A 27,647-nucleotide genomic window follows, 5' to 3' on the forward strand; every position below is an offset into this window, starting at 1 on the left:
GAAGTACTTTGTGTTTGGCCTTTTCTTTATGGTTGGACAAGGAGTGTCTTGAAATACAAACAATGACATAGCCTTAGGGAGTTTATTCAGGACAGTACGCTGATGTGTATTGCCGGTTGACCCAACTCTGTTAACTGGCAGGCGTCAATGTTGTGTGAAAAATATATCATAAAAATATGCATACGCCTCAGTTATGCTTTCATTCATTTTTCATGTCAACATTTCTGACGCCACCGTAACATAACCCTGGGGTCTGAAGTTCTGAAAGACAGGGAACTGTTGAATGGTTCTCCGCAACATACACTTCGCTTTCATGCTGAGATTATGGATCTGATAAAATTTTACCACCCGATTTGCTATTATTTATCGTTATCGGATATATTGGTAAACAGCGGGTATATGTTTAAACGGGGTCAATTTGTGATCCAGGGTGCATAATGTTGGGAAAATGGTGAAAACTGACAAACGAGGTCAAATCACACAGGTCATTTCGATTGAACTGTTGTATAAGAGTGGTTTTCATGGCACATTCCTATTCCAGATGAAATACCCGATTGTTCTTGTCGATAATATTCATATTCGCAAATCGTGATATTAACATACTTTGTTTGCACTGAAAAATACTTCATATGTTCCAAAACACAAATAGGTGCATTTCTTATCTTTGATATCATTTTCAATGCCAAGAGTATGTCCATTAGTCGAGTAGGTGTTGATAACCAGTCTAGCAAAGCATCCCAGGTGTTCTAATTTTACTCGAACACCTGGTTGATCTATTTACACCTCATTTAAAAAGACCTTAAATGAGATTGCACTTGAAAGCAATATATCTGTACCTGGCTAAGTTCAAGACTTTCATCTACTTGCCTTATTTGTCAGTCAAAGTAAGTAAGTCTGGGCACTTGCTTCATATACAGATTCCCCTTTGCCCTACACCCTCTCTTAAAAAGCTTGACTACTTTGACCTTACCGGTCCAATGGAAAGAGCGTATACTTGACAGGAGAACATGACTATCAGTCATCAGCTTGTGACCTAATTTGTCATTTCGACTGAATCTTAGTCATGTCTTATTGTTGAACCAGGCCACAGAGGAAGATCATTTAGGTTGAAGCTTAGTCGTCCCTGGTTGTGGAACCAGGCTTGGCTACAGACGATATTGATATTTGCAACACACCAGCCGGGTTTTGAATCTAGGTTATGTTAAGTCCAGAGAAATGTATTGAGAGTTTCAAGGCTACACTTACAGAAGCGTGGGGAACTTTCACTATTGGAATCTCAGTGTTTCTACAGGCGAATCGGAGATTTGTGATAGGAACAGGATCTTCACGTAACTTGCGGAAACACAACCAATATGGGCTGTACGAAGACTATTAATAGATTCTGGATCCCTTTGGCGTAAAGCAACTATTTATGGATAATCTATTTTATGAAATATGCTACAACTGGATTGTTATCAACTAACATTGTTTATTGCGAATGAAAGAAAGCCAGAGGAGAACTGCATGTACATACAAAAGCCTTCAAAACTTGCCTCAAAACTACGCTAAAGAACAAAATAAATACTTTTATCAACTAACACAACAAATTTGGCCAGGGCCCCTTTGGGAAGGCAATTGGAGTGAAAAGGGGCAGTTGATGACCTAGAGCTGAGCTCAGAAAACTGCCCAAAGTTTTGATCCCGAGGAATGGGGTCAGGATTAAATTTAATCACCAAGCGAGGAAAGAATGACCGAAGTGACACCAGAAAGAGGGAACTTGTGGATAGTCAATTATTTTTTCCCGCTCGAAGCCCAAACAAGACTGCGAAATGAAATGGTAAGTTAACTTACATATAATTTAGTATTTTGTACCGTTTGTGTAAAGGTTCAGGGGTTTCGACTTGTCAGTGACGTTAAAGGCAAGATCAAATTTTATAAAGTTTGATGATCCGCCTGACTTGCGAAAAACGTCTTTACCACAATAACAATCTTCAACATTGTCGTAAAGCATCACCTTTGTCTGAGATTGAAGGTAATTGCTATGAAAGTCAATTTGTTTAAACTTTGCACAGTGTTGACTTGTTTGCACTGTGTTGACTTATTGTCCTTTTCCGCTCTCAAAGCCTTATACCTGCATATCTGAAAACGTGTCTTTATTCTCACGTTAAAGGCACTCAAAAGGCACAAATTCACACTGGCCTGGCATTCAATTTACTTTCAAACTCACACCACGTGTGGTTCTCTGGAGAAATACTTATCAATTTACAATACCAAAGGTTTTTTTTTTATGAGAGGATCCTCTGTTAGAGCCTGCATATCATGCAAGCCGTAAAATAACGTCATAGTTTTGGTTCTCAATATACATGCATTAACTGCCAATGAACTCTGGTGTGAATTAGGTTTAAAATCAAATCTCAAATTCAGTCTTATTTGTGATCATTTCAACACATTTTATTTGCAAGGTCATAGTGTGCTACCTCTAAAAGTCTCAACTATCGCTAATTGAGATATTCACTTTTTGACCTGAACAACACATTCACAGGAAACGTCAAATCTAAGCTGTAAATTGAAAGGCAAGAATACATGTCCGGGAAATGAAATCAAAAAGGGTAAAGGTCCGCTGGCCTTGGGAACCCTGCAGTGTGACGAGTTACATTAACACAATGTGAAAGTGACTTGGTATGTCGGTTGTGTATAAATGAAGGTCTGGCCAATATCAAAATAACAAAAATACAATATATAAAGTAAATATTTCCCGATCATTGTGGATAAGGCAAAACGCAAAAAATATAGCTGGCATATTAAAACTTATGTAGGGCTTAGACTGTACTGGATAAAAATACACCAATGATATCATAGTAAATCATATGTTTAATATCCTAAAGTATATTCATGATTCACCTAAAGTTAATTGATATTATTCTTCATACAGGTTAGATTTGTCCTAAACGACACATACGCCTCATTCGTGTCTTTAAGGGCACGGCTACGAATGTTAATATGCTCATTGTAACAGTTAATCATATCGCATTTTCCGGATAGTAATACTGTAAATTAGCTCCTTTACATAGGTCAAAAAAACTTCATTTGCGAAGAGTGTAATACATCTGTTGTGAATAGACTTATTTCGTAAGAAATCGAGTAAAATCTTATCCATTCAAGGTCCTCACATATTCAAGCAGTATCGCGGAATGAGGTTGACGTGTATATGAGACGTAAAATACATAGAAATTGTTCCACATTGTTGTTTACCTACGATTTACATTTTGTAAATGGCGGCCTCTTTAAAAAAGAAAGGGTTTTATTGTAAATATTCACTCAAGCTTGTCGTGGACTTTGTCACACACGGCTGATCGCTCATAAAAAGCAATTGAAATCTAAATCTAGCTGATTCAACATGCGTGAAAAGACTTTCTACCGGAGATGTACATGTGTATTATTGCAGTGTGGTCATGCACCCTTGTTTCAAACAGTTACAGTCACCAAGAGCTTCAACTCTGCTATTTAGATTTTTGAAACTTGTGATGTATTCTTAAAGATTATAATTGAGCAAATTCGTAAGAAGACAACATTTGACTTCTAAAAACATTTACTGTAGGAAAATCTGAATAATAACAACATATTTGGCTAAATAATCAAATTCGGGGTTGGCTTTTTATTTCATTTGAACGAGCGAAGTAATTTATTTACTAATTCACTCCTACTTAAATGATTATTCCAATTTAAAGTGAAACTGCATGTTGCCAACACAGTTTTTTAAAGCAATTTTTCTCATCAAAGATGACATGGAAACCTCATACTATATATTTTCAAAAAGCAGAGACTCTTAAGTTTATTAAGGTAGCAGTAGCTTACTCGAAAGATCGGTGTGTATCTTTGGGGTAACAAACCTTAACCCTTTGCACCCTGATCCTCTGGTACTCTATGACGTCATCGGACATTTCGACTATAATGGTAAAAAATAATTTCAGTAAAAAACTTGACGATATTTTCTAAAATGCATAATTTCACTAGAAAGAAGAGCATATGTAGAAAAACTGTTTCATTTCGCATTACCTATCCTCGTTCTAAAATGGCAAGGGATGAAAGACAGACACTCAAAAAAGTAATTTAAAGGCGCCCTTCTCAATCCCTGGTTCTCGCATTAACGAATGTGTCAACAGCCCATTAACAGTTTGTCATTCTTTTGTTTTCCATTGAATATTTTATCAAGGAAATAATATTTATATTAGATAAATCTGATAATTGAGTGGGGGCTTTAAACATGATAGGCAAAATTAAAATGCCTCTCATTGAAAGTGTAAGAACTTTATTGCCAAACACAATAGCCGTTTTATATAGCATTTAAAGAACATAATGTGAAAATTTCTTAAATTTGATCCAGCCAGAGTAAAGTTAAATTCGTTGGAAATTTTGAAATGGGGAGGAAGAAGAAGCCAGGAAATCGGGTGATTTGCATACGTTTGATTTATTTAGCATTTCTTTATCACGCAACTTATGACTGCTTGACAAGCTAAATGGTGAACCCAACCAATATCTTAAATTTGGGGTAAAAAATAATTAAAATTGAATGGAAATTTGCAAAAAAGTGATTTCTGAGCAACATTCGCCATGTTGGGTGTAGCGCCCCCGTAAGCACACTGTACGTATACGTTATACAACAACAGCAATGGTCAAGTGTTAGAAATGGCATTGCATCATCGCCTTTGACCATCAAATTACCTTTTGATGCTGATTTTAAAAACCATGTTCTCGAGAAAGATATGCCTGGACGTGAACACAGCCAATGAAACATGAAATTGCATGTGTATGCATCCTTGTCTAGGTCGTCATTAGAGTTGTTATACCATCGTTCATAGTACACTTCATCGAAAATATTATGAGTAATTATCTAATGAGCCAGTATAGTCGTCTATTCATTGCTTCGGTAATGTCTAATGAAATCTACAGCATGTTCAGGTTTTGCATTTATAAAAACACACTATTTTCCATGCGACGTCGTTGTGAGTTGGAATACTATGAAGAAATTATTGAATTTTCATATTATTCCCTCTTTATGTGTAAGGACAGCTTAGAATGTGACTTTATATGCCGTGCAAGTTTGAAGTGTTAGTTTCCAATTAAAATTCAAACTATTTTGTAAGCTTTGAATACATTCATTTATCAGTATGTTGAACCGCCGTAAGATTTTGTCATACGTTCGATATAGGGCGGAACCTGTCCACGCGGGAGTTTATATAGGGAACATGTGCTGGGTCTTTCAATCGATACATAATTAGGCTTTCTGTCAATCATTGACATACTTATTCATCTCCGGATAGCCATTATATAGCCGTGCCTTTATTTGTGCCCAAAAAGTGTAAAACAAAATTCATAAGACATTCCGTTGAACTATAAAATTCAAATTTAGGCACGCAATATCATTTTGAGGTTAGCTGACCAAATTGTCGGAACCGCGCCCGCGGCCAAGAATTGAGACAAGCATGTTTAGGGACTAAGCAATGAAATATTTTAACCGCGAATGACCGTCCCCGGCGGCTGGAAAAGAGCATATACTCAACATGCCGACGCATTAAAGTTGACACAACTGAGGAAACAAGTAACTAAATTAGTATTGACGTTTTCGGTCGATCATGTCATGGTGACCGAATTTTATTAAGCTAAAATTCAAGGGAACCATGACAGGGTTTTTAACCACTGTAGGTTTTTTGTCATACACATCAGAGCGCTAGGGTGGAGCCAGTCAACATGAGAATTTATGTATATGTAACACTATATATTATTGCCTGAATACATGGGTTTAGGTGCCCGAGAGCAGGTGACAATTTGCTGACGTTCGGAGGGCAAATTGTCTCCTGCTACGAGTGCACATAAACCCATGTATTCCTGCAAGCATATTTTTATTACATACCTCTTCACAGTTTATACTTTATGACGTATAGTTTCATGCAGGACGTTTTCAAACAATTTTACCATTATCGACCAGCATTAAACAGTTTTAACGAAAATCAAAATAGGGGCACGCGCATAAAGATTTTACATCTAGCGTTAAGCGTCTACTTTTACGTCGAAAACATCGAAAGGCTTCACTGGCCCGGGTAACCAATGGAAACCGGTCCAGTACAATCGTTCCACCGGCCCGCCAACATCCCGGATGTTCCTATTCAAATCAATGCACTGATTTACATTCACCTCGAGGCATGTTATAAATGTGCTTGGTATTTAATCGAGGCACATTTTCATTTACTTATTCGAACGAACAATTCAGCCTAGTCATAGTAAAAGGAGGCATTCAAACCAAATCATATAGATTTCATAAATGTAATAAACACATTATTGATGAAAGCAATTTTAAATTGTCATTTAACAAGAGAGAGAGGGAGAGTGAGACAGACAGGCAGACAGACAGACAGACAGACAGAGACATAGAGCCATTAGAGTACCCTGTAAACTCTCCTGTATATTTTCAAAATGCAGGCTAGGTTTTTTAATTTTGGATTGTTTCGTCACAGAGGAAAGTGCAGGGCAGCCATTTTTAAAAATCATATGTTTCCTTGTATTTTTTCCTCTTGAAACCCTTACCAAATTATATAATTTTGATATTTTATTGACAGTTTCATTATATTAACACATTTTGCCCTGATCCCTTTCCTTATCAATCCCTGAGGTTTGTTCTAATCCTCTTCTCTTCTCATAATCTGTCAACTTGATTGCAAGTCAGTGATTAGGTCTACCAGTGGCTGTAAAACTGTCGAACTGAGAATAGTCTTTTTATGACACTTCAGTCACTCGTTTTCTAGTTTGAAATATCAAAGAAGATATCACTCTTGAGTGAACGAGTCCTTGAACAAGGCCTCAGGGATAAATAACTATTGAAAACACATACCCTTGGTCTCTACACTGAGAGCAGTTTGGTCGCAGTGAACAATAATTTGAATAATTATTCATGTCTTGAAGAGAGCACACGTCACCGGATGTCTGCAGCGTGCATTTCGATTAGCGTATACCGATTTGGTGGTACTTTGACACAGTCTTCCTCGGACGTTTTTGAAATCTAGTAATGAGAAATGACGGTCGTGTGCTGTTGTGTGACTCTTCTTACGAGGGAATCTTTATGCTAGTCGATCACTGGCTAGTATCTATTGAAGCGGTGCTAAACTACACGGTTTAGCTTCCCGGATATTATCTTAACAAATCCTCCCTGATTATGGGATCGTCATAGACCACTGCAGCCTAGAGAAATGAAAGGATTTATGCAGACAAAAATCGACCTCTGGAATCGGTGAGTGAAATTTTACACTGTGTATGATACTAACCAGTTTCACAGGTGGTGGCATATCGGTGACCCTGATTCAATTGTGTTGTATGTGCTAGGGACTATTGACCGTTATATTCCAATTACCCTCCTGTTTACTCTAGTTGAAATCATATTTTCGGATAATCGATGAAATAAGTGTTTAAACCATCCATGTATTGTAAAAGCTTCGACACGATATAGACTATTGCACATTTTAATGATTGACATTCAGATACGTATACACATGACAACTTTTCCCCATACAGACTTGGACGTGGTGATTTGTGGTAAATTTGCGATACCCACCACGTCTATAAAGTTAATGAGTTACTTTCTTGTTAAAGCACACACTTAAAATCGACTAAGATTGATAACCCCATGCGTGGGGAGTGAAGTAATATACTCTTTGTAAGACAGCTACAATTCCGAATGAAGCAAGACAAATTTGTTGGTTTTAGAAATTTCTCTACAAACACAACGCTAACGTTCACTAAAGAGGGAAAACAATGCAGACCTAGCAAAGCCGTGTGTAGCGACAGTTGCAACACAGTGACCACATAGCATGGAGGTACCAACTTCGCTCCTGGCTCCATGATCGTAGCGAGCGACTGACCACAGAGGAAAAAGACAACATTTTTTTTTACCTAAATGGACTAACGTACGTGTGACCGAAAAATAAAAGCAAAGAGGTTACTACTTGTATTTCCTTCAAGTAGTTTTCTACCACGATATCAACCAATGTGCAATGGTCAGCTATTAGCTCTACGACCGGTATGAGTCAATAGTGCTCGGCTATGACTACGCCGAAGCCCTTTTATAGCCCTGCCCTGCAAAGAAGACTGGTGCACGTGTAGACGCCAGAGTAGTAGTCAAGGCCCTTCTTTTATTGTACATGTAGCTTTTGTTCCTGACAAAATTTGCAGCCACCTCAGTCTGTGAACGTTGATTTATGTTCCTCCACTATGTTTCCCACTATTGTGGTGGAGGGTAACGTACTAAATGGAACATGTGCACAGAGGTCCACACAACATCGCATCTATCCCTTTCTAAGTCACCAACCTGGGAAGAACTTTGGAAAAAGTAATGAAAGCATGGGATAGTAGTATTTGCGAGATAAATGTTGAGAATAGGCAGATTAAGAGAGGTGTAACTTGTTAAACTTGTTCAGTTTCTGAAGGGGAAAGTTGGAACAGATGTCCAAACTTTTCATTGCCTCCTTCTTGTCTGTGATGATGGCAATTTTTATTTATCTGCACGGTATGTATTTCAATACATACCTGTATCATCAACACATTTTCTGTAACAGAAAGGAGACTCCAGAAGTTTTGCTAGAATGAATCGTAATTTTATGTCTCAACCTTCGCTACAAATCGCCGCCTCTGTCTGACCTGATCTGTTAGCTTACGGCAGATATGTAAGATATAATTAAGCAACTACGGTTAATCTGAATGATAGTTCCATTTGATTTCATTTCTAGTGATAACGAATAGAACGGTTGTCTTGCTTCGTGCAACCTGACGATATGCCCTTGACCGTTCCACACCGAGTTCAAAGTGACCTGGTTGTTGAAAAAGAGAAGACACTGTGCTACACGACACTTTCTTTGATGAGGTCTTTTAAAAAGTACTCCAATTGTAAAAAATCACTCCTGTGCGACCATTTGAGTATTCTCGCCCTGGGGAAACAAATTTATCTGAAGCCATTAAAAGACATAAGTTGGACTCTGAATGGAGAAAATCGAGTGCCGAAGGCCAATGTCAATAGCTACTTTTTGTCGAGATGCACTGAATGTTTTCAGCAGGAATTTTGTTGCGCGTGGGAAAGCTCTTTAATACACCTTCCCTCACGGAACTGAAAGAATGTTAATGCAATATTGTGCAGTGACTTGACAATGAAGAAGGATGATTCTTCACACTCTACTTGACATAAGCAGTAGCAATAAGACGTATAAGTACAAAAATGACACTGTACTGGGTCCTATGTTCGTAAACTCTCACTTAAAGGACAAATAGGACTGTGGCAGAAAAACTTTGGCTTCGCTAAATGTGAGGTAAGTTTACACAGTACACCATATTGTCCTGTTTTTGTGATTGTTTGGTGGACTGCAGCAGATCAACAAAATTGTCCAGAGTTTATCGCTGGTCTATCGCGAAAGCGATTCATTCAGGCGTTTTGCAATTTGCATATAAATGCACACCTTCATTAAATTATTGGCATGGCACATTGCTTTTCGTTGCTAACCTCAAACCCTGCACACAGATAAGACAAAGCATAGCTAGGGGCAACCTATAAGTCCGTGCCAAGGGGTAGGTGTTTTGTTGTATTGCTAATAAAGGCTTATTCTACCAACCTTGACATCTTTTGCCAACATGCTGAATTATCTGAAAAAATTGATAGCCTAAGGCGCCAAAGTAGGCAAAGATAAGTTACTAATCTGTGGACGCTGTTACCATATTATCATCGGATTAACTTTGACAAAGTCAACAACCAAAGCGCCCGCACAGTAAAAGCACCGTCCTTCCATACAGAAGATATTTTGCTTGTGCGTTCATTGTTGACTTTGTCAAAGTTAATACGGTGATAATCAGGTGACAGCGTCCACAGATTAGATTAATGTTCTGACCTTTGCAAACACAGGCAGAGTAGATAAAAAGCCAAGTCGGGCTCTCAATGACAAACCTATCAATATGTAAATGCTTTCACTGTACACCATTTTACTCAATCATCGATCATTTTTTTCAAAATAAAACGTATTTGTTCGCTTGATAAACGAGGTTTAATGTCAGGAAACAGTACCCCGTCGTTGTCTACTATGTACACTTGAGGTTCCTCAAGCTCAGGCATAAATACATATATTAATTATATCATTTAGTACGGAAACCAAATTTTCTTTCGACAAATTTGGCGACGTGTTGCTTTACTCAGGCAGAATATTGATCTAACCTTTCGCCAAGAGAGATAGGCATATTCTGTGATCCACTGCCGTCCGTAGGATTCAAACTTCTGCTTGATTGACCAGTTTAGTGAATAGCGAAGTGACGAGAGTTTGTCTTATACTTTACGCACTTTGGTACAGCAAATTGTGAGTTCGAAACCATACATATTCAAGTGAGTCAAAGTTTGAATCATAAATGTCAATCTAAGAATAAAATTGAACAACATTCCGTTTGAGGTCCGAGCACCTCATTATCACCGGCATAGACATTTGACCTAATTCAGAGACTTTCAATTCGTATTTTATAGTTATTCATTCAACACTACCTCTGCACCTACATTCGAAGTATTTGATGTAAATGATTTGCTGGCATTGTTTGAAGACTGTGATACACTAAATATTATCGCCAGTGTGTTTTTTGCTGAGTTAGCAACCTCAAGAAGTGTACAAATTTTCATGAGAATTTTGTTCTGGTGAAAGTCCTTGTCCGATCCAAAACCTTGGACCTGCGTCTCGAACTGATACACTTGAATAAACAGACAATATTGCTAATGTCTTTCTCGGGAGGTAAGGTGAGGTGAGTTGAGGTGAGGTGAGGTGAGGTATGAAGTATACAGCTATGTCAAAAGTACTTGACGGGAGTAGGAGTTTTACTTTAAAAATATGAATTTTAGTTGCATTTGATATAGTAAGATCTAATAGTCGTAAATCAAGAGAAGTCATATCCAGGACTGGTCATTTTCAGCCTTTGTGCCTGGTGTTGGCAAAGCGTCTGTTCAATTATGTTGTACCGCTGTCGCATCGCAATCGCCATGTGGTGTCAGTCCTCGATTACACCCAAAAGCTTCAGGAAACGACAGACCCTCTTTGAGGGGCTGTGACAAAATGAATATTCACTGACAGTCAAACTTCAAGAGGAGAGGTACCATAATCGCTGTTCCCATATACCACCTTGCATGCCAATGCCGTTTGCGTAGTTTGATTTTGGTATTATCGGCGTCAACGTGATTCACAATTTCCAACCAGCTAAATAACCCCGAAATTCTGAGGTTACAGAGATGGCGAGTTTGCATCTGTAAAGTTGGAAAGTTTGGTTCCCAGTTTAACACTATGCTAGACGAAAATTACTTCAAATTTCAGCCCAAGTATCTACCTATCCCTTGAAATCACTTTCTTCTAGTGTCAAATTCAGATTTATCTGATATGAATATTATTAACCAGATGAAATATTTAATTGAAAACAAAAGAATGACAAACTGTAAATTGGTGTTGAGATATTCAATAATGCGAGAACCTGAGATTGAGAAGGGCGCCTAGCGATTAAATGGCCTATCAGAATGCTATCATATTCTCCATAATAAGCATCACCACATTTTTAATGTATGGCACTATCTATGTGCCAAGAGGGCAGACAGCCATGTGTAATATTCCTGGGCACCGTTCAGATAGAGAAAAGCCAACAAACCTCAGCATTGAGCGATATTGTTTCACTCTCCGTCGGCCTTCATTTCGCACGTCTGTAACAGTGTTAACTGCTCGGCATATTATATGATGGAAGTCGTTTGGTGTAAATAAACTCCCTGGCACGCTCTTACAATGCATATTATAAGACTGAAGTCTTTTGGTGCAAATAAACTCCCTGGCACGCTCTTACAATGCATATTATAAGACTGAAGTCTTTTGGTGCAAATAAACTCCCTGGCACGCTCTTACAATGCATATTATAAGACTGAAGTCTTTTGGTGCAAATAAACTCCCTGGCACGCTCTTACAATGCATATTAAGTAAAGGTCGCGAATGGTCCTTTTATCTCTCCTCTGTGCTCTGTCAAGTTCTAACCTGCATTTGTCACAGTCTTGAATTTCTCATATCGAATGTATATTTAGCATGTAGTACCAGGTGACAACAACAGGATTTTATCTAATTTTGGTTATTCTGTAATATTATCCACGTCAGAATTTTACACGTCGGCATCTTTTATTTAAGGAAGTGACGTAACTGTATACATCAGTGTGATATTTCAAAGTGACAATCAAGGTCGTAATAGATGTGTCGAAAATGAATTTAACTGTGCAGACTCTACATATCATAAAGAGTCAGCAATTCGTTGTATCGCGAGATGGCGTGTCATTAGAATACAATGTGTATCACCGTTTAGAGTAAAGGTAGATTGCGGAGTAAAATTAAAATTGTGGTAACTGACAAATACCATTCTATGAGGAGGAGACGATTATGAAAGAGCTTAAGTTGTAACTCGGGCTAAGTTTCCGTGCTGAAAATAAAGTCATTAATCTCCATTCTTCAGGCATGTTCGCCTTTAATTCCAGTCTAGTATTACGGTCGTGTTGTACATCCGATATCTGATAAGGACTGGACAGCGTACGAATACTCTTTGCGACAGACAGCGTGGATTGTTCCCCAGTAAAAGCCGGAATGAAGCTGAACAAAGTTGCGACACATTTATCACTTTCGTTAAAGTCTGTTGTACATTGCAGTCATCGACATGTGCCTCCTGATTTCAAATGAGACACAGTTTATTGGTATCAAAACTAATGAGACAGGGATACACATCCAAAAGTCTCGTTAGGACTTTCAAAAAGTTCTACGGCAGATATAACAACAATGTGGCAAAATATGAAACCTCGGCCACTCAAATGATTAGCGACAGCATTCCCGGTTGTGACTTATTACAGTGATTCGTATAATGTATCATTTTATATAATATTTAGACAAATTTGGGACCAATCCTGACGGGTGTTGCGTTCTTGCAGGGTACGCTTACCCATTCTAGACACTGGTACCATCACTAACTAGCATTGGTTCAGGGTGGTCCTATTTAACTTTGTAGATCTCAAATGTCCCATGGACTTGGTAATGTATTACCTTGAATGGAAATGGTTATTGGACCAGTTTAATGTCATATTGCAAACGACAGCGTTCCTAAACGTCTTTGCATTTCGGAAAGAACAATGTCAAATTAAATTAATTCACTTTTGGTCTCAGGATTTGTTTTGCTTGATGCCTATTCCTCATTCATTTACATATAAAGTCATGATAGTTGTGTTTGTTGCAAGCGCATGGCAATATGCAATACTGACTCAGCGTTTTCTTCATATCTTGATTAAATATATGGTATTTCTTTGTCGATGTCCTGCCAATCCATGAACTGTTTGGTAAATTCGCATTTACCATTTGCTTTACACCCTAAGTTCGTTGCTGTACAAATATACGATTAAATATATTGCTATGTAAATTGTAGTATGATATGTCCATTATTTCGAGCTTTTGACTGAATATTACATATATATTATGCAACCTCCAAGTACTAATCAGCTCAGGCGTAACAGACCATTCTTTACAGCAAAGCAGGTAGTCAGAGATATTGTTCCCTCTCGACAATTATCCGCTTCTTACAAATTTACCGTTCTATAGTTGGTCTGTAGCAAAGCGACCTTTAAGATAACGCTGACTCTGAAAGCTTCCCATGGACAGATAACCCCAAGGACTATTCATATCAGAGAACGTCCACCCCAGTAAGATAGATGTCTTTAACATTGATGTCTTTATCGTGCGAGATGAAGAGAAAATCCTTTTCGGAAAATAATGAGAAAGAAAGCATAGAAAATGTCAAGGTTTTTCTAGGTAACATCGTCAATTCTCTGTATGAATCTTATTCAACAACTCCATAGAGTAGTCTTAAAGAGCTGCATATCTCATGAATATCATTTTATAATGTTTTTTTGTTGCATTTCCACATAATTAAATTAAGGCTACTCGTTCCATAATAAAGACTCTGCAAAAACCTGTGGTACAGCAACACTTCGGCTGAGTAACATCCATTTTGTCGGCTGTATACTATTGTGATATCTACATGACGACAAATTGACACTGTGTAGCGAGACAGTAGCGATGACCTGCGTGCAACACCTATTGACATGGAAACTCTCAGGGTAAAGAAACAAACATAAGTTATTTCTGGTCAATATTATGCTTCATTAATTTTAATGCGTACCAGGGCATAAACAAAAGCGCAAGCAGCGCCTCGGATTTGCAGTGCGCAGTTTCTGCGCCGAAAACAGCCGATTTTGAAAGTTAAAGTCTTTTTAAGGCAGTTGTTTGCACAAGTGCTCATCACAGGGACGATATTTATATTGGCTGTGGAAACGAACGCTTCCCTTGCATAGAGAGGGAAAAGTGGGCTTCATATATGTTTACAAACGCAGCTTAGCGCATCGTGTACCTTTATGTACCTTCATACCTTCCCTCACCGAACTGAAATAATCGTAATGCAAAATTGTGCAGTCACTTAACAAGGAAGAAGGATGATTCTTCACACTGTACTTGACATAAGAAGTAGAAATAAGCAGTGGAAATTTAATAGCCGTACAAACATGATACTATACTGGATCCTATGTTCGTAAACACTCGTTGAATGAGAGATCTTCATCGACATTTTACCACTCAAAGGACAAATAGGACTGTGACAGAAAAACTTTGGCTTCGCTTAATGTGAGAAATGTTTACACTGTGCACCATGTTGTCCTGTTTTTGTGATTGTTTGGTGGACTGCAGCGGATCAACAAAATTGTCCAGAGTTTATCGCTGGTGTATCGCGAAAGCGATTCATTCAGGCGTTTGGCGATTAGCATATAAATGCACACCTTCAAAAGTTTGGACACGGCACATTGCTCTTCGTTGCCAACCTTCAACCCTGCACACAGATTATACAAAGCATAGCTAGGGGCTTTCTTTATGTCAATGCCTAGGGGTAGGTGATTTCTTGTACTACTAATAAAGTTGTTTTTCTACCAAACTTGACATCTTTTGTCAACATGCTGCATTATCTGAAGAGTTTGATAGCCTAATTCACCAAAGTAATAAGCAAGGGTAAGTTTCTAATCTGTGGACGCTGTCACCTGATTATCAACGGATTTACTTTGAAAAAGTCAACAACCAAAGCGCCACCAAGGTATAACCACCATCCTTCCACACAGAAGATACCTTGCTGGTGCGTTTATTGTTGACTTTATCAAAATTAATACGGTGATAATCTGGTGACAGCGTCCACAGATTACATTAATGTTCTGACCTTTGCAAACACAGGCAGAGTAGCTAAAAATCCAAGTCAGGCTCTCAATGACAAACCTATCAATATGTAAATGTTTTCACTGTACACCACTTTACTCAATCATTGATTTTTTTTCTTCAAAATAACACGTATTTTTGTGCTAGTTAAACAGGGTTCAATGTCACGAAACTGTACCACGTCTTTATCTGCTATGTACACTTGCGGTTCCACAAGCTCAGGCAAAGATACATATATTAATTATATCATTTAGTACAGAAGCCAAATATTCTTTCGACAAATTTCGTGGCGTGTTGCATTACTTAGGCAGAAAATTGATCTAACGTTTCACGAAGAGAGATAGGCAGATCCTGTGATCAAGTGCTGTTTGTAGGATTCAAACTTACCCTGGATTGACCAGTTTAGTAAATACAGAAGTGATGAGCGTTTGTCTCACACTTTACGCACTTAAGAGCAGCAAATAGTGAGTTCGAATCCATACATATTCAAGTAAATCCAAGTTTTAATCGTAAATGTAATCTAAGAATGAAACTGAACAACATTCTGTTTGAGGTCCGAGCACCTCATTATCACCGGCATAGACATTTCGCCTTATTCAGAGACTTTCAATTCGTATTTTTTATAGTTATTAATTCAACACTACCTCTGCACCTACACTCGAAGTATTTGATGTAAATGATTTGCTGGCATTGTTTAAAGACTGTCACTTAGAATTATCGCCTGTGTTGTTTGCTGAATTAGCAACCTCGAGAAGTGTACAATTTTCATGAGAACTTTTGTTCTGGTGAAAGTCCTTGTCTGATCCAAAACCTTGGACCTGCGTCTCGAATTGATACACTTGAATAAACAGACAATATTGCCTATGTCTTTCTCAGGAGGTGAAATGAGGTGAGGTGAGATGAGTTGAGGCGAGGTGAGGTATGAAGTATACAGCTATGTCTAACGTACTTGACGGGAGTAGGAGTTTTACTTTAAAAATATGAATTTTAGTTGCACTTGATATAGCAAGCTATAATAGTCGTAAATCGAGAGACGTCATATCCGGGACTGGTCAATTTCAGCTATTCTGCCTGGTGTTGGCAAAGCGTCTGTTCAATTATGTTGTACCGATGTCGCATCGCAATTGCTATGTGGTGTCAGTCCTCGATTTCACCCAAAGGCTTCATGAAACCACAGACCCTCTTTGAGGGGCTGTGACGAAATAAATATTCAGTCAAACTTCAAGAGGAGAGGTACAAGTAGTCGCTGTTTCCACATACTACCTTGCATGCCAATGCTGTTTGAGTAGTTCGATATTGGTATCATCGACGTCAACGTGATTTACAGTTTCTGACCAGCTAAATAACCCCGACATTTTGAGGTTACAGAGACGGCGAGTTGGTATCTTCAAAGTAGGAAAGTTTGGTTCCCAGTGTAACACTATGCTAGAAGAAAAGTACTTCACATTTGAGCCCAAGTATCTACCTATTCCTTGAAATCACTTTCTTCTGGTGTCAAACTAAGATTTATCTAATATGAATATTATTTACAAGATGAAACATTCAATTGAAAACAAAAGAATGACAAACTTTTAATTGCTGTTGACACATTCAATAATGCGAGAACCAGGGATTGAGAAGGGCGCCTGGCAATCAAATGGCCTATGAGAATGCTATCATATTCTCCATAATAAGCATCACATTTTTAATGTTTTGCACTATCTATGTGCCAAGAGGGAAGCCAGCCATGTGTAATATTGCTGCGCAACGTTCAGATAGAGAAAAGCCAACAAACCTCGGCATTAAGCGATATTGTTTCACTTTCCGTGGGCCTCCATTTCGTACGTCTGTAACAGTGTTAACTGCACGGTATATTATATGATTAAAGTCGTTTGGTGTAAATAAACTCCCTGCAGGCTCTTACAATGCATATTACAAGACATAAGTCTTTTGGTGCAAAAAAAGTCCCTCGCACGCTCTTACAATGCATGTTGTATGACTGAAGTCGCTTGGTGCAAATAAACTCACTGGCACGCTCTTACATTGCATATAAGTAAAGTTTGCGAATGATCCTTTTATCGTTTCTCTGTGCTCTGTCAAGTTCTAAGCTGCAATTGTCACAGTCTTGAATTTCTCATATCGAATGTATATTTACGATGTAGTACCAGGTGACAAGGGCAGGATTTTATCTAATTTTGGTTATTCTGTAATATTATCCACGTCAGAATTTTACACGTCCTTATCTTTAATTTAAGAAAATGACGTAACTGTATACATGCCGCATGATATTTCAACGTGACAACCAAGGTCGTAATAAATGTGTCGACAATGAATTTAAGTGTGCAGAGTCTACCTATCATAAATAGTCAGCAATGCATTGTATCACGAGATGGCGTGTCAGTAGAATACAATGTGTATCACCGTTTAGAGTAAAGGTAGATTGCGGAGTAAAATTAAAATTGTGGTATGTAACTGACAAATACCATTCAATGAGGAGGAGACGATTATGAAAGAGCTTAAGTTGTAACTCGGGCTGAGTTTCTGTGCTGAAAATAAAGTCATCAATCTCCATTCTATTGGCGTGTTCGCCATCGATTACACTCTAGTATAACGGTCGTGTGGTACCTCCGATATCTGATAAGGACTGGACAGCGTACAAATACTCCCTGCGACAGACAGCGTGGGTTATTCCCCAGTAAAACCCGGAATGAAGCTGAACAAAGTTGCGACACATTTATCACTTTCGTTAAAGTCTGTTGTATATTGCAGTCATCGACATGTGCCTCCTGATTTTCAAACGAGACACAGCTTATTGGTATCAAAACTAATGAGACAGGGATACACATCCAAAAGTCTCGTTAGGACTTTCAAAAAGTTCTACGGTCGATATGACAACATTGTGGCCAAATATGAAACCTCGGCCATTCAAATGATTAGCGACAGCATTCCCGGCTGTGACTTATTACAGTGATTCATATAATGTATCATTTCATATAATATTTAAAAAAATTTGGGACCAATGCTGACGGGTGTTGCATTCTTGCATGGTACGCTTACCCATTCAAGACACTGATACCACCACTAACTATCATTGGTTCAGGATGGTCCTACTTAACTTTGTAGATCTCAAATGTCCCATGGACTTGGAAATGTATTACCTTTAAGACAACGCTGACTCTGGAAGTTTCCAATGCACAGATAACCCCAGGGATTGTTAATATCAGAGAACATCCACCAAAGATAGATGTCTTGACCATTGGTGTCTGTATCTTGCCAGACGAAGAGAACATCCTTTCTGGACAATAATGAGAAAGACAGCAATGTTAATGATGAACTGTCGATTTTTTTTTTCTAGGTAACATCGTCAATTCTCAGTATGAATCTTATTCAACAACTCAATAGGGTAGTCTTAAAGATTTGGATATCTCATGAATATCATTTTATAATGTTTTTGTTGCATTTCAACATAATTAAATTAAGGCTACTCGTTCCATAATAAAGTCGCTGCAAAAATCAGTGGTACAGCAACACTTCGGCTGAGTAACTTCCACTTTGTCGGCTGTATGCTATTGTGATATATACTTGACGACAAATTGTCATTGTAGCGATGACCCGCGTGCAACACCTGTTGACATGGAAACTCTCAGGGTAAAGAAACAAACATAGGTCCGTTATGGCCAATATTATGCTTCATTAATTTTAATGCGTATCAGGGCATAAACAAAAACGCAAGCAGCGCCTCTGATTTGCGTCGCGCAGTTTCTGCGCGAAAACAGCCGATTTTGAAAATTAAAGTTTTTTGCAAGGTTGGTGTTTGCACGAGTGCTTATTAGTGGGACGAGATTGATAATTGCAGTGAAAACGAACGCTTCCCTTGCAAAGAGAGAGAGAGAAAAGTGGGTTTTAACTAAGTTTACAAGCACAGCTTAGGGCATCATGTACCTTCATGTACCTTCATACCTTCCCTCACCGAATTGAAATAATAGTAATGCAAAATTGTGCAATCACTTAACAAGACAGAAGGATGCTTTTTACACTCTACTAGAGATAAGCAGTAGCAATAAGCAGTAGCAATTTAATAGCCGTACCAACATGATACTGTACTGGATCCTATGTTCGTAAACTCTCATTGAATGAGAGAACTTCGTCCACAATTTACCACTCAAAGGACAAATAGGACTGTGGCAGAAAAAAACTTTGGCTTCGCTTAATGTGAGGAAAGTTTACACAGTGCATCATGTTGTCCTGTTTTGTGATTGTTTGGTGGATTGCAGCAGATCAATCAAATTGTCCAGAGTGTATCGCTGGTGTATCGCTAAAGCGATTCATTCAGGCGTTTGGCGATTTGCATATAAATGCAAACCTTCATTAAAATTTTGGGCAAGGCACATTGTTCTTCGTTGCCAACCTTCAACCCTGCACAGAGACTAGACAGAGCATAGCTAGGGTGTACCTATACGTCCGTGCCTAGGGGTAGGTGCTTTATTGTATTGCTAATAAAGGCTTATTCTACCAACCTTGACATCTTTTGTCAACATGCTGCATTCATAAAATCATAAAATTTTGGACACAGCACATTGCTCTTCGTTGCCAACCTTCAACCCTGCACACAGATTAAACAAAGCATAGCTATGGGGCTTTCTTTACGTCAGTGTCTAGGGGTAGGTGATTTGTTTTATTGCTAATAAAGTTGTTTTTCTACCAACCTTGACATCTTTTGTCGACATGCTGCATTACCTTAAGAGTTTGATCACCTAGTGCGCCAAAGTAAGCAGGATAAGTTGCTAATATGTGGACGCTGTCACCAGATTATCACCAGATTTACTTTGACAAAGTCAACAACCAAAGCTCCAGCAAGGTATTACAACCATCCTTCCACACAGAAGATACCTTGCTGGTGAGTTCATTGTTGACTTTGTAAGAGTTAATACGGTGATAATCTGCTGACAGCGTCCATATATTAGATTAATGTTCTGACCTTTGCAAACACAGGTAGAGTAGCTAAAAATCCAAGTCAGGCTCTCAATGACAAACCTATCAATATGCAAATGTTTTCACTGTACACTATTTTATCCAATCATCGATCATTTTTTCAAAATAACACGTATTTGTATGCTTGATAAACGGGGTTTATCGTCATGAAACTGTACCTCGTCTTTATCTACTATGTACACTTGCGGTTCCTCAAGCTCGGGCAGAGATACATAATTATATTAATTATATCATTTAGTACAGAAGGTAAATGTTCTTTCGACAAATTTTGCGACGTGTTGCATTACTTAGGCAGAAAATTGATCTAAACTTCAAGAGGGGAGGTATCAGTAGTCGCTGTTTCCACACGCTAGCTTGCATGCCAATGCTGTTTGAGTACTTCGATATTGGTATTATCGAAGTCAACGTGATTCACATTTTCTGACCAGCTAAATAACCCCGAAAATTTGAGGTTACAGAGACGGCGAGTTGGCATTTTCAAAGTAGGAAAGTTTGGTTCCCAGTGTAACACTATGCTAGAAGAAAAGTACCTCACATTTTGGCCCGAGTGTCTACCTTTGCCTTGAAATCACTTTCTTCTAGTATAAAACTCAGATTTATCTAATATAAATATTATTTACTTGATGAAACATTCAATTAAAAACAAAAGCATGACAAACTGTTAATAGGCTGTTGACAAATTCGCTGCCGCATGATATTTCAACGTGACAATCAAGGTCGTAATAAATGTGTCGACAATGAATATTAGTGTTCAGAGTCTACATATCATAAAGAGTCAGCAATTCGCTGTATCACGAGATGGCGTGTCAGTAGAATACAATGTATATCACTGTTAGAGTAAAGGTAGATTACGGAGTAAAAATAAAATCGTGGTAACTGACAAATACCATTCAATCAGGGGGAGACGATTATGAAAGAGCTTAAGTTGTAACTCGGGCTGAGTTTCCGTGCTGAAAATAAAGTCATTAATCTCCATTCTTCAGGCATGTTCGCCTTTAATTACAGTCTAGTATTACGGTCGTGTGGTACATCCGGTATCTGATAAGGAATTGACAGCGTACGAATACTCTTTGCGAGAGACAGCGTGGATTATTCCCCAGTAAAAGCCGGAATGAAGCTGAGAAACGTTGAGACACGTTTATCATTTCCGTCAGAGTCTGTTTTACATTGCAGTCATCGACATGTGCCTCCTGTTTTTCAAATGAGACGCAGCTTATTGGTATCAAAACTAGTAAGACAAGAATAAAAAATCCAAAAGTCTCGTGAGGACTGTCAAAAAAGTTCTACGGTCGATATGACAATATTGTGGCCAAATATGAAACCTCGGTCACTCAAATAATTAGCGACAGCATTTCCGGCTTTGACTTATTACAGTGATTTATATACTGTATCATTTCATATAATATTTACACAACTTTGAGACCAATCCTGACGGATGTAGCATTCTTGCAGGGTACGATTACCCATTCCAGACACTGGTACCGACACTAACTATCATTGGTTCAGGATGGTCCTACTTAACTTTGTAGATCTCAAATGTCCCATGGACTTGGTTATGTATTACCTTGAATGGAAATGATTATCCGACCAGTTTAATGTCATATTGCAAACGACAGCGTTCCTAAACGTCTTTGCATTTCGAAAAGAACAACGTCAAATTAAATTAATCATCTTTTGGTCTCAGGATTTGTTTTGCTTGATGCCTATTCCTCATCCATTTACGTATAAAGTCATGATAGCTGTGTTTTTGTAAGCGCGTGGCAATACGTAATACTGACTCAGCGTTTTCTTCATATCTTGATTAAATATATGGTATTTCTTTGTCGATATCCTGCTAATCAATGAACTGTTGGCAAAATTCGCATTTACCATTTGCTTTACACCCTAAGTTCGTTGCTCTACGAATATACGATTAAATGTATTGTTATGTAAATTGTAGTATGAAATTTCAAATATTTCGATTATATATATATAGGCCTATATATATATATATATATATATATATATATATATATATATATATATATATATATATATATATATATATATATATTCTTCTACCTCCAAGTATTAATCAGCTCTGGTGGAACAGACCATTCTTTACAGCAATGCAGGTAGTCAGAGATATCGTTCACAAATAATCGCTTCTTACAAATTTACCGTTCTATTGCTGGTCTTTAACAAAGCGACCTTTAAGAATATGCTGACTCTTAAAGTTTCCAATGCACAGATAAACGTAAGGAATATTTATATCAAAGAATGTCCACCCCAGTGAGATAGATGTCTTGACCATTAATGTCTGTATCTTGCGAGACGAAGAGAACAACCATTCCGGACAATAGTGAGAAAGAAAGCATAGAAAATGTTTATGATTAACTGTCAAGGTTTTTCTAGGTAACATCGGCAATTCTCAGTAGGAATCTAATTCATCAACTCCATAGAGTAGACTTTAAGAGTTGTATATCTCATGAATATCATTTTATAATGTTTTTGTTGCATTTCCACATAACTAAATTAAGGCTACTCGTTCCATAATAAAGTCTCTGCAAAAATCAGTGGAACAACAACACTTCGGCTGAGTATCATCCACTTTGTAGGCTGTATGCTATTGTGATATCTACATGACGATAAATTTACATTGTAGCGATGACCCGCGTGCAACACCTGTTGGTATGGAAACTCTCAGGGTAAACAAACAAACATAAGTCCGTTCTGGTCAATATTATGCTTCATTAATTTTAATGCGTAGCAGGGCATAAAAAAAACCCGCAGGCAGCGCCTCGGATTTGTGGTGCGCAGTTTCTACGCAGACAACAGCCGATTTTGAAAATTGAACTCTTTTACAAGGCTGGCGTTTGCACGAGTGTTCACTAGTGGGACGATATTTATAATGGCGGTAGAAACGAGCGCTTCCCTTGCATAGAGAGAGATAAGTGGGCTTTGCGTAAGTTTATAAGCGCAGCTGAGCGCATCATGTACCTTGGCGAGGTGGCTGTGCTCGAAAACGAAGATCAATGCAAGTTTTAGATTCAAAATCGATCATCAATAACCTCCTGTGAGATCCTAAAGAACTATAAGTTATATTGTCACACATCTCAGATCACTCAAGAAAATGTTGCCTGAAAGATTTGAATCTGTTAAAGAAATTTCATAAAAGTCTGAAAATCTGAAAACTATTAAAGCGACACCGAAGGATTCAAATTACTAAGCAATGGTTGCCAATAGTAATTTCCAAAATCAATCAAAATGCAATGTTTTTCATGGTGTTCTTTGCAAAATAAAGATTTACAGAGCCATATGATTCCAAAAGACGCAGGTTTGTTGCGCGATTGGTCATTGACGTAACACATATACAAATTACCTCAGTTCTACTTTAAAACGTTTCATCTCCTACAAATTTGTACAAAATTTTCCAAAATTTCAGAATGTACCACACGAGATACCTGTTTAGAGCCCCTAGCATGGATTAGGTTATATATTCAAGGAAAAACGATTTTTGAACAGGAAAATATCTACTGTGTCATTTCGTAAAATTTTGAAGGGTTTTACGGCGATATCTCACAAACTTTCCGGAATTTTTAGTAACGCATGCTCATCTATATTTTCATGAACGACATCAATGATTCTGCCAAAGATCAGCTAAATTGGTTTACAATTGCTCTGATTCCTTCGGTATCGCCCTAAATATAAAACTGTTAGTTCCAAATGTTTCACAGCATTGTCCTGCAATATGGCGAAATGTTTTAATCGTGCGAGTGAGGTATTCTCTGTTAACAGTTTTCCATTCGTTGAATTTCAACAAAAATGCACATCTTTACGAAATAAACTGAAAAGTGAGGGCTTGTTTAATCACTTTCTATCATTGACTTTACGCTAAGTTACAAAGAGACGACCGTGGTTCGGTGGTCAAAAGACAATATTGCGGCAACATGCACCATGTGAAACACAAAGAAGACCGACATATGTCATCCTGGTCACATTTCTTTTTATTTCTTTCCCAATAGAAACATGCAAGGATCTACTACTTTTGAAAACAAGTGTTCACTTAAAAAAACAATCTTAAAAATACCACATTAAGGGGAAACACGACATTATCCCTCCGCTCTTCGAAGATGCATATCAACAAACACCGGCCACGTTTACTCAGAGCTAGAATGAAAACATTGTTGATCCTTAGTGACCATATTTAAAAGCAAGCTGTGATATTCCGGTCATTCTGTATGTCTGTTTGTGTTTCTGTCTCCGTTTGTCTTTTTCTCTGTCTGTCTGCCTGCCTGCCTGTCTGTCTGTCTGTCTGTCTGTCTCTGATCAACATATAAACAATGCACTTTTTTGAGCCTTCATGTTATAATTAAAATAAATCAAGGGGTTCACATAAAAATATATTTTCCTCGAGTCTTGATAAAATTATTACGATTATCATTAATATTACTCTAATGGAATTAGCTACACTTTTTCTATTTGTACGTTCCGACAAATGACAGTAATGGCCAAAAACGAAGCAAAGATTGCGGTTAAATGAAGCCTGTAACACGCAATGTAGACATATATTTATCATCTTGAATTTTTCTCTGATAAACTGACTATAAGCCTTTCTTCTTTCTTGCTTTTCACATAGAATCATACAACTAATTGCTAAGTTTGAAAATGTTTACATACAGGTGATTAAACCATAGAAAAAGGATGCAGATAAACAGATAAGACGCTTCATCTCATAGTATCGAAATTGCCTATTAATGGGAACAGCCCCGTTACTCAAAGTGATTAAATACTTTAAGATAGCGCTGAACATAACACAGCCTATTTTACTCAACATAACTTTTTTGAGAATGTTCACTCGATATTTACATTAATTTCTTGACCTAAGATTGACCTAAGATTGAAAACTTAGTGTGCTTCACCTTTTAGCATGGCAAGCAGCTAAATTGAAAATTACAATTTGATTTTTTTCAGCAACATGCTCTGATGCCCTGACAAGATGTTTCAGGCAATTTTTAACTCTGTTCAATGGTACAGTAATTCTCGGTAGCCTCAATGTGTTATATTGTCATAGTTTAGGGAAAGACTCTGCCATGCTTTGGTTTTCTAACAGATTACAGTTTTAAAGATGTAAGCTGTAAAAATAAGATGTAAGATGTAAAAATAGAAGGTGCTATACAAGGCTAAGACGAATACTTGGGTTTATTCAGGAACAATATTGATGGACCTGACTTGCCACTGTACGAAACACTCAGAACCATGGCTCGTAGTCTATGTCAGTCAATCATCAAGACACACTAGGTTATCTTCCTTTAAATTAAACATACCTTGCCCTTATGTCGACATTAGTCTACTTTTCAATGATGTATACTATTTCTTCATTTCTGTTTTTCTTCTCTCAGTGTGTTTTTGTTGTGTACCAGTCTGTCTGTCTGTCTGTCTGTGCTCCATCCCTCTGATTGACTGTTTATATTTTGTGTAGTCCCCTTGCCTCTTTTTCTTTCTCCGAACATTCGTATTTCTTTAACTCGATTAACCATACGAATAATTTGTCGCCAATGAAATAAATTCGAAAAATGAAGGGAAAAGTACGTGTTGCGAATCCAAGCAGAAAAAATATTGATCATCGTATTAATTTCAACGAGAATGGAGGAAATATCACTGCATTTAAACTCCTTGACATATTTTGCTTGTGACGTGAAACATCAAAAACTGAAGTTGTTCAACGTAACACTACCGGGAATTATCTTTTTGTGACGACTTTTATTCATGTTACGCTATACCAAAGACCAGTTGTTGGCAAAATGTAATCATGTGCTGATCTCTCTAAACTGATGAAACATATTTTGATGTTCGTAACCACTACTCAATTAATATTGTTAAGAAAGAACAGACGCGTTCTAAAACTTGTGAAACTAATTCGCGTATATAAAATAATCGCAATTATACCAATCCATCATCCAATAAGACTAGGTCAGAATTTGTAAGACAATAGTTGTAAACATAGACACAAAACAGCACAGAACAGACAGTAAACAGACGGTACACAAACAAAGTCAAATTCATGAAAGAAAGATATATGGACCTCTGGCCAAAAGACCAAGAGGTGATGTCAGGTGTTTCGAAAATAGTAAGCGCATCGTGCCCCACATGTGGCACCCGCCATACATCAATCCGCAAGTCACATAGGTAGTGGTCACTAACTAAGGCCCTATGTCACCGATGCCATCAGTGATCATTTGTCGAAGAGAGATATGGTATTTATCTATCAGCTTGCGATACCTGCCAAAAAATCGTTGAATGTTGAGACAAGTCTTGCTCTGGTGTAACCTTTATTTAACAGTTTGTAAGGGAGATGGCCATGTCTCTCTACAAAATCATCATATGAACCGCATGCTCTTGCATATCGAATAAGCTGCGAAATGTATACCCCATAAGCAGGTAAGAGTGGAATAGTACTGATGAGGTGTGGAAAATTGATTATACTAAAGTTGAAATCATCTCCCTCGTCATATAGCCTAGTAGAAAGGTGACCATTAGAGTCAAATTCAAGTAAAATCACTTAATTAGGTCACGACACATGTCTCCCCGCCCTGTACTGCAATACGTAGCTATAATTTTCCAGGTTACACTATTAGTGATGTAGTGTGTAAGGTGACTTTGCAATAGTTGTTTATGGTTACGGCAGTACCCTCAACTTTAACCGAGTGGTAGCCAAGGCTACCGACTGTTTGGTGACATAAACAACATAAATTCTGTGCCTTTTCGATACTATTCGCACGAGTAAGCATCATGTACCTATATATCACTCTCACCATACTCTCACCACATTTTAGGCGAGACTAGGCTCATCTCTTTTTAAGGTTCATTTAACAAGTTTAATGCGGTTAGCTGATAAAGTTTGAGATGCCCGTCAGAAAAGTTTTACATGCTCGAAAAGTACACTCCCAGGGCGAATATTGCTTATCAATAATCTTCTTCGAGATCCTAAATAAGGATACGTTATATTGTTACAAACCCGACCTCGCTCTAGAATTAGGCGCCTTAAAGGTTTGAATTTGTTAAGGATTGGAGTGGCCAATAGACACCTATTGATTAAAATGAAAATCTGACAACGTTAAAACAAAATACTGCTAAATCAAAGTTTTCTACAACATTGCCTATTCACATGTTCAGAAAGCGTATTAGTAAATAAAAATAAATGCACGTGACACTACTGCAAGTGATGAATTCTGTGTTTTCATTTTTCCATTTGTTGATATTTAGCAAATATGCACATCCTTACAAGTTTAACTAGAAAATCTCAAAGCAGATTTACAGTAGTTTGTGTATTGCACAACAAGCACGCAGAGTGTACAGAAGCATTTCGTGATGTTCCTCGAGAAAGTTTTCTGAGTGAGA

The 27,647-nt window shown here is 37.8% G+C and overlaps 1 protein-coding gene across 3 annotated transcripts in view; it reads left to right on the forward strand.

Moving 5' to 3' along the window:
• Positions 1 to 27,647, forward strand: part of LOC139124258 (mucin-22-like) — a 43,850-nt gene that overhangs the window by 4,998 nt on the left and 11,205 nt on the right. The window contains exons 1-2 of one of the 3 annotated variants that reach the window (XM_070690398.1): positions 6,987 to 7,261; positions 14,002 to 14,161. The exons of 1 other annotated variant lie outside the window; for it this stretch is intronic. The gene's annotated coding sequence lies outside the window, so the exon portion shown is untranslated. Of the gene's footprint in view, positions 1 to 6,986; positions 7,262 to 14,001; positions 14,162 to 27,647 lie in introns of those variants that run through there. One more of the 3 variants, XM_070690397.1, reaches the window with a different exon arrangement.

Source organism: Ptychodera flava, assembly GCF_041260155.1.
Source record: "Ptychodera flava strain L36383 chromosome 23 unlocalized genomic scaffold, AS_Pfla_20210202 Scaffold_23__1_contigs__length_28996876_pilon, whole genome shotgun sequence".
In the NCBI taxonomy this organism is placed as follows: domain Eukaryota; kingdom Metazoa; phylum Hemichordata; class Enteropneusta; family Ptychoderidae; genus Ptychodera; species Ptychodera flava.